The following is a 15,352-nucleotide window of genomic DNA, read 5'->3' on the forward strand; positions in this document are numbered from 1 at the left end:
CTGTCTTGTGTTTTGATGTTCCTAATCAAGCAGTTTATAGGGGAAAGAAACAAAACCATCGTACGCGTGGTTATTTTTTACAGAAGGGTTAATAATAGTTAATAATAGGCAAATAGTTTTTCTCTTCAAATAAGCTAGTAAGCCTTTTTCTTTCCCTTTTTTTTTTAAGTGCCAGTTGTGTGTTTGCATCGCTCAAACCCCTGATGCTGCACCAGTATCCATAATGCTATGCATCCGTGTTTGATGCTGTGCATGCCTGTGTCCTGACGTGTGTGTGGAACAGAACCTGCAGTATTCATGGAGATTCTGCTACAGCTGTGCTATCGGCTCCTAGGTCCCCCTCTGTGCCCCACTCCAGCACTTCATGGCAGCCTGCAGCTATATAAAAATATCAAAATAGTTACCTTTCAATCTTGTCAGTGGTGTGGGGTGTGTGTGTGTGTGTGTGTGTGTGTGTGTGTGTGTGTGTGTGTGTGTGCGTGTGTGTGTGCAGAAGCCAGATGAGACTCCCACTAAGCCTGGAGCTAGACTGAGGCCAGCAACCACCAGTGACCCTGCTGTCCTGCTGTCTCTCTCTCTCTTGCAGAGTCGAGCTTGCCAGCATATGTGCCATGCACAGCAATTTAGGTTGATGCCGGGGATTGTAACTCAGATCCTCCTGCTTGCACGACAGGCACTGTTTCCCTCTGAGCTGTCTTCCTAGCGCCCCTTGTCAGTACTTTGGCTCTGTAAAAGCACAAAATGATCGTGAAAAGAAATGACAGTCTAAACATCAAAAGATGACCGATGAACAGCTCGGTGTGGGGGTTGTGGGAGGGGCGTTAACTGGCTTGTTAGTCAACCATTTACTGCCCCAGTTCCCTAGAACAAATACTGTATTTAGAGATTTGTCTCTGACTCTCCCACTTACTAACATCCATTTCTTTGACTCGGTTTGCCTATTCCAACTGTCAGTCAGTCAGTCAGAGCTTTTCCGTTGAGGTTCTGTCTCCACTCATAAATAAGTAAAACAGCAGAGAAAGTTTCCAGATGACTAGACCTAACTAGACCTAACCTGCGCATCACTTTTAATGACTCCGTATACAGTGTGTGTCTGTGTCCTCTCTGTGCTTACTCCTCAAGGAAAAGAAAATCACTGTGAAGAACTATGTTTGTTTTTAAATTGGAAACTTGAATACAAATGGGAATAAAAATTATTTTTGACACTTCTAAGTTATACATTCATAAGTCTAATGAGATCCTTGGCAGGATCTAATATATATTCCAAACACAATGATAAAATTTATAAAAGTAGTAAAAAATAAATATTGGAGGAGTGGGGTAGGGTGTGTTATTACATAGACCTTGTGACCTGAAGGTGCCACTAAGGCCATAGGGCCTATTAGAGTAAATTAAGTTTCTGTATGTCGTGTGGCTATGTTTGTGCCACAACAGCAAGCATAGTTGTCATAGAAACCTTATGACCCTAAAATGTTAATCTCTGGACCATTACAGAGAAAGCATATTAACCTCCACTCTAGATTGCAAAACAAAACCAAGACCAGTGGCATGTTATTGTCTCTGAATGGGGAAAAGGTGTGTGTGAGCATCCAGGTGAAACCAACAAAAGTAGGGGATTATTTTCCTATTGTTGACCCTGAGAACTTACTAATCTACCAAAGGCCACACTTGCCAATTGAAACCTATCCCGTCACATCAGTTTGTCTTTTCATCAGTATTAAGCTCTGCCTTCCCATTGTGGTTCTGAGCTCATCGCTACACGGGTGTGTCACAAGAGCATCAGATCCTAGGTACCCGTACCAAATTCCCAAAGGATTGCACACATCAGGCCATCCTTCAAGTCATCCTTGTCGGTGACTGTTTGCAGGGGCTCACAGAATAATATAGCAAGGGCCAGATGACTTTCGCCTGCCTCATCATTGGTGCAAAGGGTCTGTCTCATGGGGACTGTGAGGAAGTACAGTCAGTTTCCTCTGTTAGCATCTCACTTGCGTGTGTTAGGCTGGAGTTCTGATCTGTGTGCATCTCGGTCTCACTTCTGTTGTCCAACAGGATGCTCTGTGAGGATGGCAGTGGCAAATCCTGGTACAGTCCACGAGCTAGCCATTAACCACGTGACTAAAGATGGTAAAGAACTGAACTATTACATCTGGGAAGATGTCCTCGGGGCTAAAGCCCTGGCCACCCAACCCTGATGACTGAGCCTGGATCCTGAGGACCCAGAAAAGAGCTCTAGCCTACTTGTCTGTCATCCCACAGGAAATAGGAGTAAGAGCCAAGAGCAACACAGGCTCTCAGGAGAAGACCCTGCCTCAGACAAGGTGGGAAGAGACTAGCACCTGCCTTTAGTTTCCGTCCTGCATGGGGGACGTGTGTCACACCCACGTGCAGGCGCTCTCACGCTTAGTTCACGTATACAGAGAGACTGAATCATTCAGTACAGTAATTAATAGCCACATGTGGCCGGGCGGCGTATTTTAGGTCACAGCTCATTTAAATCTCGTGGTTATTAAGATGCCTCACATTGACTTGAGGAGAGCCTGAATTGATCAAGTGCTACTTCTTGTCAGGCCCCATACTGTGGTACCTTAATTAATCCTCTCAGATACTCTGACTCTGTCACTATTACGGGTAAAAGAGATGTCCTTTTGTTTTATTTGAACAGATGTTTTGCCTCCGTGTTTGTCTGTGCACACATGTATGCCTGTTGCCTGCAGAGGCCAAAAGAAGGCATCAGATAGCCTGTAACTGGAGCTACATGTGGTTGTGAACCACCATTTGAGTGCTGGGAATCAAACCTGGGTGTACTGGCTGGTTTTGTGTGTCAACTTGACACAAGCTGGAGTTATTACAGAGAAAGGAGCCTCAGTTGAGGAAACACCGCCATGAGACCCAGCTGTAAGTCGTTTTCTCAACTAGTGATCAAGGGAAGGACCTAGCCCATTGTGGGTGGTGCCGTCCCTGGGCTGGTGGTCTAGGGTTCTATAAGAGAGCAAGCTGAGCAAGCCAGGGCAAGCAAGCCAATAAATAATATCTCTCCATGGCCTCTGCATCAGCTCCTGCTTCCTGCCCTGTGTGAGTTCCAGTCCTGACTTCCTTTGGTGATGAACAGCAATGTGAATGTGAAGCTGAATAAACCCTTTCCTCCCCAACTTGCCTCTTGGTCATGATGTTTGCGCAGGAGTAGAAACCCTGACTAAGGCACTGGGTCTTCTGGGAAAACAGACAGTGCTCTTAAGCACTGAGCTGTCTCTACTGTCCCAAAGCAAAGTGTATTTGGGGGTAAATATTGAATTTTAAGAAAAAAATGGGTATATACAAACCCATGCCACTTTGTTTATGGGCTGGACTACCCAAGAAGTGATTAAAATGCCTGTTCACTTTCATTTTGCTCTCTCAAAATGCTTGCCCATGTTAGTTTAGGTCTTTAACTGGAATAACTAATTACTGGTTCTCAGCTTGTTTACTTTATGTACTTTTAAATGGCTTCACTGTCTAGAACTTATTCCTATGCTATTACCCAGTTGATGGTGATATTTTTCAGGCTGTTTGTATCTCTGAAGCCTATGATGTGCAATCTAAAATTCTAGCTTGTAGAAGTTTCCCATGTTGTCTTTCACTTGTGGATGTCAACCATGGATGTTACCTGAAGTGTTTAGTGAGGCTAAATCCTGCTGTTTCAGATGAGGCAGGATATAAGGCTATCCAGCCCTCAGGAACTCACTGACTAGGGGCAACAGGGTGGAACTTTCTCCTCTGAGAATACAAAATGATGTGTTCTGACCAAGGAGTTGTCTTTTCTTCCAGAACTGTACCCCAGAGCTGGAGGGGGTCAAATCCTGTCCAGCATTGCCACTGTTTAAGATTGCAAATAGGACTGGTGAATTCTAGCTTTTTCTGAGCTTTTTCATCCTCTGAAACCCAACCACTCTAGGATCACTTTCCAGAATATGCCATTTAAAAATAGGGGATAGAAACATAGCTAATTAAGTTTAATTCAAACAAATGTTTGCCTAACATCTGCTCTCCCCTGGCAATATGGCAGCTGCAGGACAAAAACATTCAATAAACACCAACCTTCCACTCGTGGAGGGGAATATCCACACATGCTCAGAGCCACCCAGTGGCACTTGACAGGACTTGGAGAAGTGACAGAAATGGAATTGGGAAAAATTCTACAAGAACTTCTCTTCAGAAATGGGCATACTGTGTGATGTGTGTCAGTGTTGTTAGCGGCTTTACATCTTTGGGGTCAGATTTAGAAACTATATTTTTTCAGATACTTAAATCGGTTTAAAAGTGAATAACTGATTAAGTATTAAATCTTCCCTCGTAGGTTTATGGATCTTCTGTCTGTATTTATAAATCTATCCTATTTCTGACAAGTCACTCTGAAGCAGCCTTTGACTCAAGACTCAAACTTGCCGAATTGCCATCCCATACTCGAACGGCCTACAGAGTGAATACGTTTGCCTTCCAAGTGCTTCAGATGTGATGATCAGTCATCCCAAGTGCTACACTGTGTCTTGGTACTCCAATAAAACTAAAGTTAAAAAATCACTTTTAAATTATCTTCCTTGTCTTCCTGTTGTTTGTACACCTAGGAAGATTTCTGCTTGAAGTTCCACATTCTGGTCAACGATCCACTCTCATGTCAGTTTGGAAATGTCAAGAAGAGCTTGTTAATCTAATCATTTTTTTTCTTACACAAATACCAAGTGTACAAAACCAGTGAGCACTGGGTGTCTTCAACAAGCTTGTTCTTTATTCTGACTCATCCTGGGCTAACCGAAGTCATAATGCCTTGCCATTATGGCTCAGCACTATATTCGGTCATTAATTTTGTTGCTATTACAGTTGGAAGTCACTTGGTGACTACAGGAGAGCTAACAAGCCCTGGTGGGCTGGTGACCCTGAAACCTGGGATCTGCTCTGCTCTGTTCCCGGGAATCTTGGGTTTGATCTAGCTTCTTCATTGTTAAGGCATATGCTGTCTGGAAACGTGTTAGGTTTTCAACTGTTGTGGCTACCCACACTTTTCCCTCCCCTCATTCTATGAATCCAAACATGAGGCCTTTTGTTATGATCCTATGGCTCATTTGACAGTCTGGTCATGGTTTTCCTTTTTTGGTCATTATTACTGTTTTCAGCCCGTTTTCTGTGTTTCCTGAGACCTGGAGCGTGTTTCTCTAGATTTTCTGTGCATCATCAATCTTGTTTTTCATGTCGTCTATGTCTTTTCAGTTCTCAGATTTCCCTTTGGGAGACTGGAGAGAAATCTCAGCAGTTATGAGAATGTATTGCTCTTATAGAGGAAATCAGGTCCTGGTTCCCAACATCCTCATCCAGATGCTCACAACTACCTCTAACTCCAGCTCAGGGTTTCTGATGATCACGGCTTTCCTATGGAAGTGAGCTTTGCAACTGCAAACTCATTGTCTTGATGATAGTGCCTTAAACATCTGAAAAGATGTTGGTATATGGCCCCACTGGTAAAGTGCTTGTCCAGCCCTGGGTGTTATGTCCAGCACTGTACAAACCCAGCATGATGGTACTCACCTCTAATCCCAGCATGTGGGAGGGAAAGGAAGGAGGTCCAGAAGCTCAGGGTCATTTTCCCTATAAGTTTGAGGTCAGCCTGGGCTACATGAGACCCTATCTCTAGATAGATAATTATAATATTTCTGACATCTCAAAATGAGATGACATTGAGGTCTGTTTACTTGTTCTCTTTGGGGACTTTGTGATATTTCCTTTCTCCCTGTGAAAAGTATCTTTTCACTGAAATGTGGATGTTAGGTTTTTAGACATGGAGTCTTATTTAAGCCTCCAATTCTCTGGCTCTGTTCCAGAAGTGGGAGAAACTTAACCACCAGGACAGGTAGATGGCCATGTTCCACTACAGACCCCATTCATATCTGAGCACAGGCCAGGAAGATGGGCATCCTGACTTTCGGTTGTGTCTCTAGTCCCCGGCTTGAAGGCAAGGAACTGCCTGATCATTTAGGAGTTCCACTGCCACCCCCAACAGAGCAGGTTATATGGCCTCCTTATACTGCAAGGTGCTGGCAGAAGTCTCAATTCTTCTCGGGTTCTTCAGACATCAAGACAGAGCAATGGGAGGAGGCTTCAGTTCTGTTAGGTCTGTGTTGGAACTTAGGATGCCTGGTGTTAGTAGACAATCTCCACTAACAACAGTTTGGAGTCTTGTCTAATGCCTAACAGGCCTAAAAGTCTGGCTTCGCCACTTAACGTGCCTGGCTGGCCTCTCAGAGCTTGGTAAAGGAGAGATCTAAGCTCCCCACTCCTTGCCTGCTGACTCTTGTAGGAGTGAGGTCATCATGAGTGATTTGGGTGGGGTTTGCTGAATGAAGGCACTCATGGTGTTAATGTGTTCTGCCTTGCTGGGCTGCACCATTCCTGGTCCCTCCGTCAAGCAAAGTGGGCATGCTGGCCAGCTTTATGTCAACTTGACACAGGAAGAACCATCAGAGAGGATGGAGCTCAAATACAGAAAATGCTTCCATAAGATCCAGCTGTAGAGGAGGCTTGACGGGGGAGGGCCCAGCCAATTGTGGGTGGTACCCTCCCTCCCTCCCTCCCTGGGCTGGTGCTCCTGGGTTCTATGACAAAGCAGGCTGAGCAAGGCCATGGGGAGCAAGCCAGTAAGGAGCACCCCTCCATCACTTCTACCTCTAGGTTTCTGCCCAGCTTGAAGCTCTGCCCAACTTTCTTTGATACACTGGGCTGTGGAAGTCTAAGCTGAATAAACCCTTTCCTCCCCAAGTCCCTTTAGTCACCATGTCTCATCACAGCAATAGAAATCCTAACTAGGACAATTGGGAACTGCTGCAGAAAAGCTACCTTTGGGTAAGAGGACTCACATGGGCTTTTCTCATGATAATACTTAAACTCAAGGCCAGATGTCATGTATCAAACCATGATCAGCTTGCTCTAAAGGCTGAAGAAGACCTCCTGAGATCCCAGAAGTCAGTGCAGTGGCAAGGTCCCTTTTATGTCACATGAGCCAGGTCAGGAAGTACTGATGGACAAGGACGGAAAAACACAACAAAACTGCCTGTTATGTCTAGGCGTGCATGCGTGAGTGCATGCGTGCGTGCGTGCGTGTATGTATGTGTGTGGGTCAGAGACCAATCTCTAGTGTCATTTACCAGTTTGCTGACTTAGGTTGGCTGGCCAGGAAGCCTCAGTGACTGATTCCGGGCAGGTGCCACCACACCCAGCTTTGAAAATGAGGGCTCTGGGGATTTACTTTGTCTTCATGCAACTTTGCCATCTCTGGGCCTCCAGTTCTCTTTTAACCTCACATCACAGCATTTTCCCCGGTACTGTCATCTCACTGTTAATTATCTTCTTAATCAGCAGCTAGAGGGGGGTGATCTGACAATCTGTGGAGTCAAGCAGCAAGTGCCCTCCACCTGGAAGATTCTATTATGAAATGTCTGGTTGTACAGTGGCACGATTATGTGAACAAATATTTCCCATGAAGGAATGAATCCTTGACATATGCTTGTTCATTTTATTTACTCACTAAAAATCCTATATTGGAAAGACTTAGTATTAATAACCAGTGAGACTCTAACCAACCCCCAAATTCTTAGATGTCTGTGAGTGCATGGGCCCTTCGAGAAACCTGAGTTCTTGTTTGCCTCTATCCTAAGGTGTATCACAGTGGATATTATTCTGGGTTCTAAATTAGTTGTTTTCCTTCTTGGCTGAACAAGAAATGTTCAAATTGAATTCGTGTTCATTCTTGGCTGGGGTGGGCTGAAAGCGGAATCTGAGAGAGGAAGTCTTATGCAAATAGTTACTGAGGTCAACTTCTCAGGAGAAGCACAAAGAACGGAGGAAGGGGATTCACGCCTGAGAGAAAAAGCACAGAGGTAGCTGGCTTTCCTCTAGTCCAGGCCTTACCCCAGGGAGGACTCTAGTTAGAAATTTCACCGGGGAAATTCTGTCCCCCAGAGCCCAGGTGACTCCACATTCCATCATGGGTCTGGGTAGCCTCTGCTAAAGTGTCCTGTCAGGGCTTGTGAATGAGGCAGCTCCTGACACTCAAGCTTGCCTTTTCAGAAGGGCAGTGTCGGCTGTAGCCATCACTCACAGGAGGAAAAGGATAGATGCACCTGACACATATTATCTTTATTCAGTAAACATCAGTACTACGGTATTAAATATTGTGTATCTAGCACCCTGTGATCTCCCCATTAGGATACAGGAAACAGTTAAGTCTTCTAAATTCATGAGCCTGGAAGTCTAATGGTTGAGACAGACTTATAACATCAACAATCACAAACATGTTAAATAAAACTTTGAAAAATTGTGTGTGTGTGTGTGCATGTGTGTGCGCGTGCGTGCGTGTGCATACCACAGACCACAGCATTTGGGGGTCAGAGGTCAACATTTCAGGAGTCTGTTCTTTCTTACCACTTTGTTTTGAGGCAAAGTCTCCCTTTCGTGTTTCTGCCATTGCATTGCATAGCTATGTTTACACAATTCTGTCTCTCAGCTCCCTCTCCGCTTCTTGTATCTACAGGCAAAATAGATGCACACAGTGGATTCAGCTCGTTATGTGAGTTTCAGAGACTTGATAAGAAGCGTATCAAGTTTCTTGCCACACAACAACAACAAAGCTCTAGGGCAAGCCGCCTGAAGCTCGGGGGAATTTGCTTAGAGCATCAGCGTTTGTCTGGCTCTTGAATTCTAGTGAGTGATTCTAGTGGGCTCACCTGGGCAGCTATTCTTGCTGGTCCAGCTTAGCAATGGCCGGTGGTTGACCTAGGCTGGCTTTGGCTGGTACCCTGGATTCTTTGTCTCTGCTCGACGTTCCTCATCATTGAATAGCATGTCGTCACAAACACAGAGGAGAGAATACAAGCAGTTTTAGCCACCTGTTGGTGTCCCGAACATAAACATCCTACTGGCCAAATCAAGTCACATGACCACATGTGAGCATCAAGTTTCCATAGATACATTCTACTTCTTGATGGGAGCTGTTTCAAATCCCATGGCAAAAGGCCCGAATATTAAAAAAAAAAAAAATAAGTGGAGTTGAGCCATTAATGTCATCATGAAAAAGAGGTAAGCAGAGACCAGATGATTCAGTCTGGAGCAACTATTGTTCCATCATTGCCCCTGTCCAGTATCCCAGCTTGAACTCTGGGGCAGCAACTTGCCTCATTCATCCCCTGAGCCCTGCCCCAGAACACAGCCCAGCCCTTCAGCAACATTGTTTTCCTTCTTCGGCTGCCAGCTGCAGCCACAGTGCACATAACCTGCCTCTTAAGACACCTAAGTGCTGTGCTCGTGATTCACGGCTTCTATTTTCCTTCCCTTACCACTAGACGTGGTACTTAACGTACATCTTGCATTCCTGTGAGAAATTTGAAGTGATTTACACCGCGCACATTAACTAGGCTGTCTCGGGCTCCTCTGAGATAGCTCTGTATCACAGTCGATAGCAGAGACTCACAGGGAAAAAGTCTAATTGCCACGAGCAGGAACCACCCAGAAAGGTACTAAAAGACCCTCCAGTGAGTTCTTTCTCTTCCGAACAGGGCTGAGATGGAACAGTCAGGCCTCAGATTGTGAGGTCTCTCTTGCCATCTTGTTCTGTTTGGAAAGAACATCTTGTGCACACTTCCTATTGTCTGGGTACAAGGGATGCTTGTCTGCTTGTCACTGCCTCATTCAAAAGGTCAGCAACCTGAGGGAGCCATGAAGTTCACGTGAGATAGAGGGGAAAGGGAGGGTTGGGAGAGGGAGGACAACAGAGAGAGAGGGAGAGGGAAAGGCTTTTAAAATGTTCTCACAGCACACTCCCCTAGGGGGAGGCCCGAGAATACAGCAGATACCTTTGTAACCTCAGGAGCTCCGAAGTCTTATGTGTCCTAATATATGGAAAGAAAAAATGTATTAATGTATTATAAAAATCTGACTCTAATTCCAGTGCCCAAAGAAGTTGATCTAGCAAGAAACAGGGGAAGTTCAATAAGTCGACTAAACTTAACAGAGCACTTCCTGCTCTTACAGAGGACCCAGACTCAGTTCCCAGCAACCCTATGACATTGGCAGCTCACAAACACCTGTAACTCCAGTTCTGGGCCATCTGGTGCCTCTTCTGACTTCCGTGGGCCCCAGACACATACACGGTGCACAAACATACATGATGGCAAAGCACTCATGTCTCGGTAAATATTAAATAAGAATTTACCACCCCACATGAGTGCCGGCTCCGTTGGGCCACATGGCATCTGCGGGATATTTTCATCTTAATCAGCAAAGTGTCTCAACCCTACTCGCAAGGCCCCAATCTCCATCCCACGCTGCCTCCGGCTACTTTATGAGCCCAGCAGCGATCTCCCCATCCATCTAGTTCCCAGCTTGGATCATCACCACGCCAGTTCCATACAGAGACCGCCTACCTAGTGGCTCTCTTGCTGTGGTCTCTGCTCACAGTCCCAGCATCTGCCCCCTGTGGTTATAGTCACAACTCCCAGTAACCCCTTAAAACCAAAACTCAATAAGCTCGTATTTAACAATCAGATTTATATCAGTAAACTCAAATTCCACAAAATGTCTGCACAATAAACTCACAATCAATTGATAATGATGTAAACTGTCCACCTAGATAAGACAAATTGTCCTATAAAAATCATCCCTTATGAAGTATATATAACTACCTGTGGCCATTTAAAGCCGCACAGATCTGGGGCATCCTTCTCTGCCTCCATCTTGGCTCTTCTCCATCTTTCTCCTCTCTCTCTCTTCTCCCTTCAAAATTCTGTACCCGCCTTATTTTTCACTGCCCAATCACAAGCCTTGCCTTATGTTGTGCCTGCCTTCACCTGCATAAAAACAACAATCTACACGCTCATGCACACAAAATAAAAATAAATAAATCTCTAAAAGAAAGAGAGAGGGAGAGACTGAAACTGCTACCCAAGACCATGTGGCCCACCAAAGTGTGCCACTGACGTATTTTTGTGTGAAAACTGATTTCTATAGGATACTGGTTTTGTTGAAATTGTTCCTGAAAATTAATAAGTATTATCATAAAATTGTGTTTTAGACTTAAGCTGCCTTCGGATGTGATTGGAAAAATGGAAGAAATCATAGTTTGCTTCTAATGTCAACTTGACGAAATTTAGGTTCACTATGCAAACAGACTTAAAGAGTAAAAACTAAAAAGTGTCCTTTTGTTTTTGTTGTTGTTGTTAAATATTTTTCAGAGACTCAATTCCCAGCTGTACTCATCCTTGCTGTAGACTTGCTTCATTCTTGATGCTATTTTCTTTACTGTTTTTCATTTACTTTCTCTAAAATCTTTGTCTGAGTCTTCATTTAAATTCTTTTTAAAAATTGGATATTTTATTTATTTACACGTCAAATGTTATCTCCTTTACCAGTTTTCCCTCTACAAACTCCCTATCCCACCCCCACTTACCCTGCTTCTGTGAGGGTGCTCCCCCACACACCCACCCACTCCCACCTCAGCACACTAGCATTCCTCTACACTGGGGCATCACGCCTCCACGGGGCCAAGGGCCTCCCCTCCCATTGATGCCAGATAAGGCCCCTTCAGCTCCTTCAGTCCTTCCTCTAACTCCTTCATTGGGGTTCCCATACTCAGTCTGATGGTTAACTTCTAGCATCCTCATCTGTATCAGTCAGGATCTGGCAGAGCCTCTCAGAAGACAGCTGTATCAAGCTCTTGTCAGCAAGCACTTCTTGGCATCAGCAATGTTGTCTGGGTTTGGTGTCTGCATGTAAGATGGATCCCCAGGTGGGGCAGTCTCTTGATAGCCTTTCCTTCAGTCTTTGTTCCACTCTTTGTCCCTGTATATGCCCAGGAGAGGTATAGCTGGGTCATCAGGTACTACTGTGTCCAATTTTCTGAGGAACCACCAGACTGATTTCCAGAGTGGAATCCCACCAGCAATGGAGGAGTGTTCCTTTTTCTCCACACCCTCCCCAGTATCTGCTGTCACCTGAGTTTTAATCTTAGCCATTCTTACTGGTATGAGGTGGAATCTCAGGGTCTTTCTGGTTTTCATTTCCCTGATGACAAACAATGTTGAACATTTCTTTAGGTGCTTCTTGGGCATTCAAGTTTCCTCAGTTGAGAATTCTCTGTTTAGCTCTGTTCCCCAATTTTTAATAGGGCTATTTGGTTCTCTGGAGTTTAACTTCTTGAGTTCTTTTCTTATTGGATAGTTTATGTATTTACATTTCAACATTATCCCCTTTCCTGGTTACTCCCTGTCCCATTCCCCCTCCCCCTGCTTCTATGAGGATGCTCTCCCTCCCACCCACCCACTCCCACCTCAACACGCTGGCATTCTCCTACACTGGGGTAAAGCATTCACATGACCAAGGACTTTGCCTCCTATTGATGGCAGACAATGCCATCCTCTGCTACATATGTGGCTGGAGTCAAAGGTTCCACCCTGTGTACTCTTTGGTTGGTGGTTTAGTCCCTGGGAACTCTGTGGGGGGGTGGGCACCTGGTTGGTTGATATTGTTGTTCTTCCTATGAGGTTGCAAATCCCTTCAGCTCCTTCATTTCTTTCTCTAACTCCTCCATTGGGGACCCCACGCTCAGTATGATGGTTAGCTGGAAGCATCTTAATCTGTATCAGTAAGGTTCTGGCAGAACATCTCAGGAGACATCCATATCAGGCTCCTGTCAGCAAGCACTTATTGGCATCAGCAATAGTGACTGTGTCTTAGTTAGGGTCTTTTTGCTGTAAACAGATGCCATGAACAATGTAAGTTCTATAAAGGACATTTAATTGGGGCTGGGTTACAGGTTCAGAGGTTCAATCCATTGTCATCAAGGCAGGAGCCTGGCAGCATTGCAGCATCCAGGCAGGCATGGTGCAGGAGGAGCTGAGTTCTACATCTTCACCCAAAGGAAGCCAGGGAACAGACTGAGCATCTCCAGGGAGCTAGGAGGAGGGTCTCCAAGCCCACCCCCACAGTAACACACTTCCTCCAACAAGGCCACACCTTCTAAGTGTGCCACTCCCTCGGCCAACCATATGCAACCCATCACAGACTGGGTTTGATGGCTGCATATGGGATGGATCCAAAGGTGGGGCAGTCTCTGGATGGCCTTTCCTTCACTCTCCGCTCCACTCTTTGTCCCTGTGTTTCCTGCTGTGAGTATTTTGATCCCCTTCTAAGAAGGACTGAAGCATCCGCATTTTTGTCTTCCTTTTTCTTGAGCTTCTTATGGTCTGTGAATGGTATCTTGGATATTCCAAGTTTTTGGGCTAATATTCACTTATCAGTGAATGATACCATATGTGTTCTTTTGTGACTGGGTTACCTCACTCAGGATGATATTTTCTAGTTCCATCCATTTGCCTAAGAATTTCATGAAGTCATCGTTTTTGATAGCTGAGTAGTAAGTACGTCATTGTGTAAATGTACTACATTTTCTGTATCCATTCATCTGTTGAAGGACATCTGTGTTCTTTCCAGTTTCTGGCTATTATAAATATGACTACTACAAACATAGGGGAGCATGTGTCCTTGTTATATGTTGGAGCATCTTTTGAGTATAAGCCCAGGAGTGGTATCGCTGGGTCCTCAGGTAGCACTATGTCCAATTTTCTGGGGAACCACAAAACTGATTTCCAGAGTGGTTGTACCAGCTTGAAATCCCACCAGCAATGGAGGAGTGTTCCTCTTTCTCCACATCCTCCCTAGCATCTCCTTCACCTGAGTTTTTAATCTTAGCCATTCTTACTGGTGTCAGGTGAAATCTCAGGGACTTTTTGATTTGCATCTCCCTGATGAATAAGGATATTGAATATTTCTTTAGGTGCTTCTTGGTCATTCGAGTTTCCTCAATTGAGAATTCCCTGTTTAGCTCTGTTCCCCATTTTTAATAGGGTTATTTGGTTCTCTGGAGTCTCACTTCTTGAGTTCTTTGTATATATAGGATATTAACCTTCTATCAGATGTAAACATCTTGTCCCAATCTGTTGGTTGCCATTTTTTCCTATCGACAGTATCCTTTCCTTTACAGAAGCTTTGCAATTTTATGAGTCCTATTTGTCAATTCTTTATCTTAGAGCATAAGCCATTGGTGTTCTATTTAGGAAAATTTCCCCTGTGCCTATATATTCAAGGCTTCTCTTCAATTTCTCGTCTGTTAGATTCAGTATATCTGGTTTTATGTGGAGGTCCTTGATCACTAAGGCGATAAGAATGTGTCAATTTGCATTCTTCTACATGTTGACCACCAGTTGAACCAGTGCCATTTGTTGAAAATGCTGGAGTTTTTTTCCCCATTGGATGGTTTTAGCTCCTTTATCAAAGATCAAGTGACCAGAGGTGTGTGGATTCATTTCTGGGTCTTCAAGTCTATTCCATTGATCTGCCTGTCTATGTCTGTACCAGTATCATGCAGTTTTTATCTCTATTGCTTTATAGTACAGCTTGAGGTCAAGAATGATGATTCCCCCAGATATTCTTTTAATATAGAGAATAGTTTTGCTATCTTGAGCTTTTTGTTATTCCAAATGAATTTGAAAATTGCTCTTTCTAACTCTATGAAGAATTGAGTTGGAATATTGATGGGGATTGCATTGAATCTGTAGATTGCTTTTTCCAAGATGGTCATTTTTACTATATTAATCCTGCCAATCCATGAGCATGGGAGATCTTTCCATTTTCTGAGGTCTTCAATTTCTTTCTTCAGAGACTTGAAGTTCTACTTGTAAAGATCTTTCACTTGTTTGGTTAGAGTCACCCCAAGATATTTTATATATTTGTGACTATTGTGAAGGGTGTCCTTTCCTTAATTTAGTTCTCAGCCAGTTTAGCCTTTGAGTAGAGGAAGGCTACTGATTTCTTTGAGTAAATATATATATATATAATCAATTTAGTTCATAACTTCTGCTCGGTTCACTGTGTCTTTGTTTGCTTTCTACTTCCATGATTTGTCCATTGATGAAAGCAGGTGTTGAATAGTGGGAGATCCACTATTATTGTATGTGATCTAATGTGTGCTTTGAGCTTTAGTAAAGTTTCTTTTATGAATGTGGGTGCCCTTGCATTTGCAGTTTTGGTTGAAAGTAGAGTTTATTTGATATTAAAATGGCTACTCCAGCTTGTTCCTTGCAACCATTTGCCTGGAAGTTTATTTCAGCCTTTTACTCAGAGGTGGTGGCTGTCTTTGTCACTGAGGTGTTTTTTCTCTATGCAGCAAAAGTGCTGGGTCCTATTTACATATCCAGTCTGTTAATTTATGTCTTTTTATTGGGGAATTGAGTCCATTGATGTTAAGATATATTAAGGAAATGTTATTGTTGTTTCC

This window comes from Rattus rattus, chromosome 6, assembly GCF_011064425.1.
Source record: "Rattus rattus isolate New Zealand chromosome 6, Rrattus_CSIRO_v1, whole genome shotgun sequence".
Taxonomy (NCBI): domain Eukaryota; kingdom Metazoa; phylum Chordata; class Mammalia; order Rodentia; family Muridae; genus Rattus; species Rattus rattus.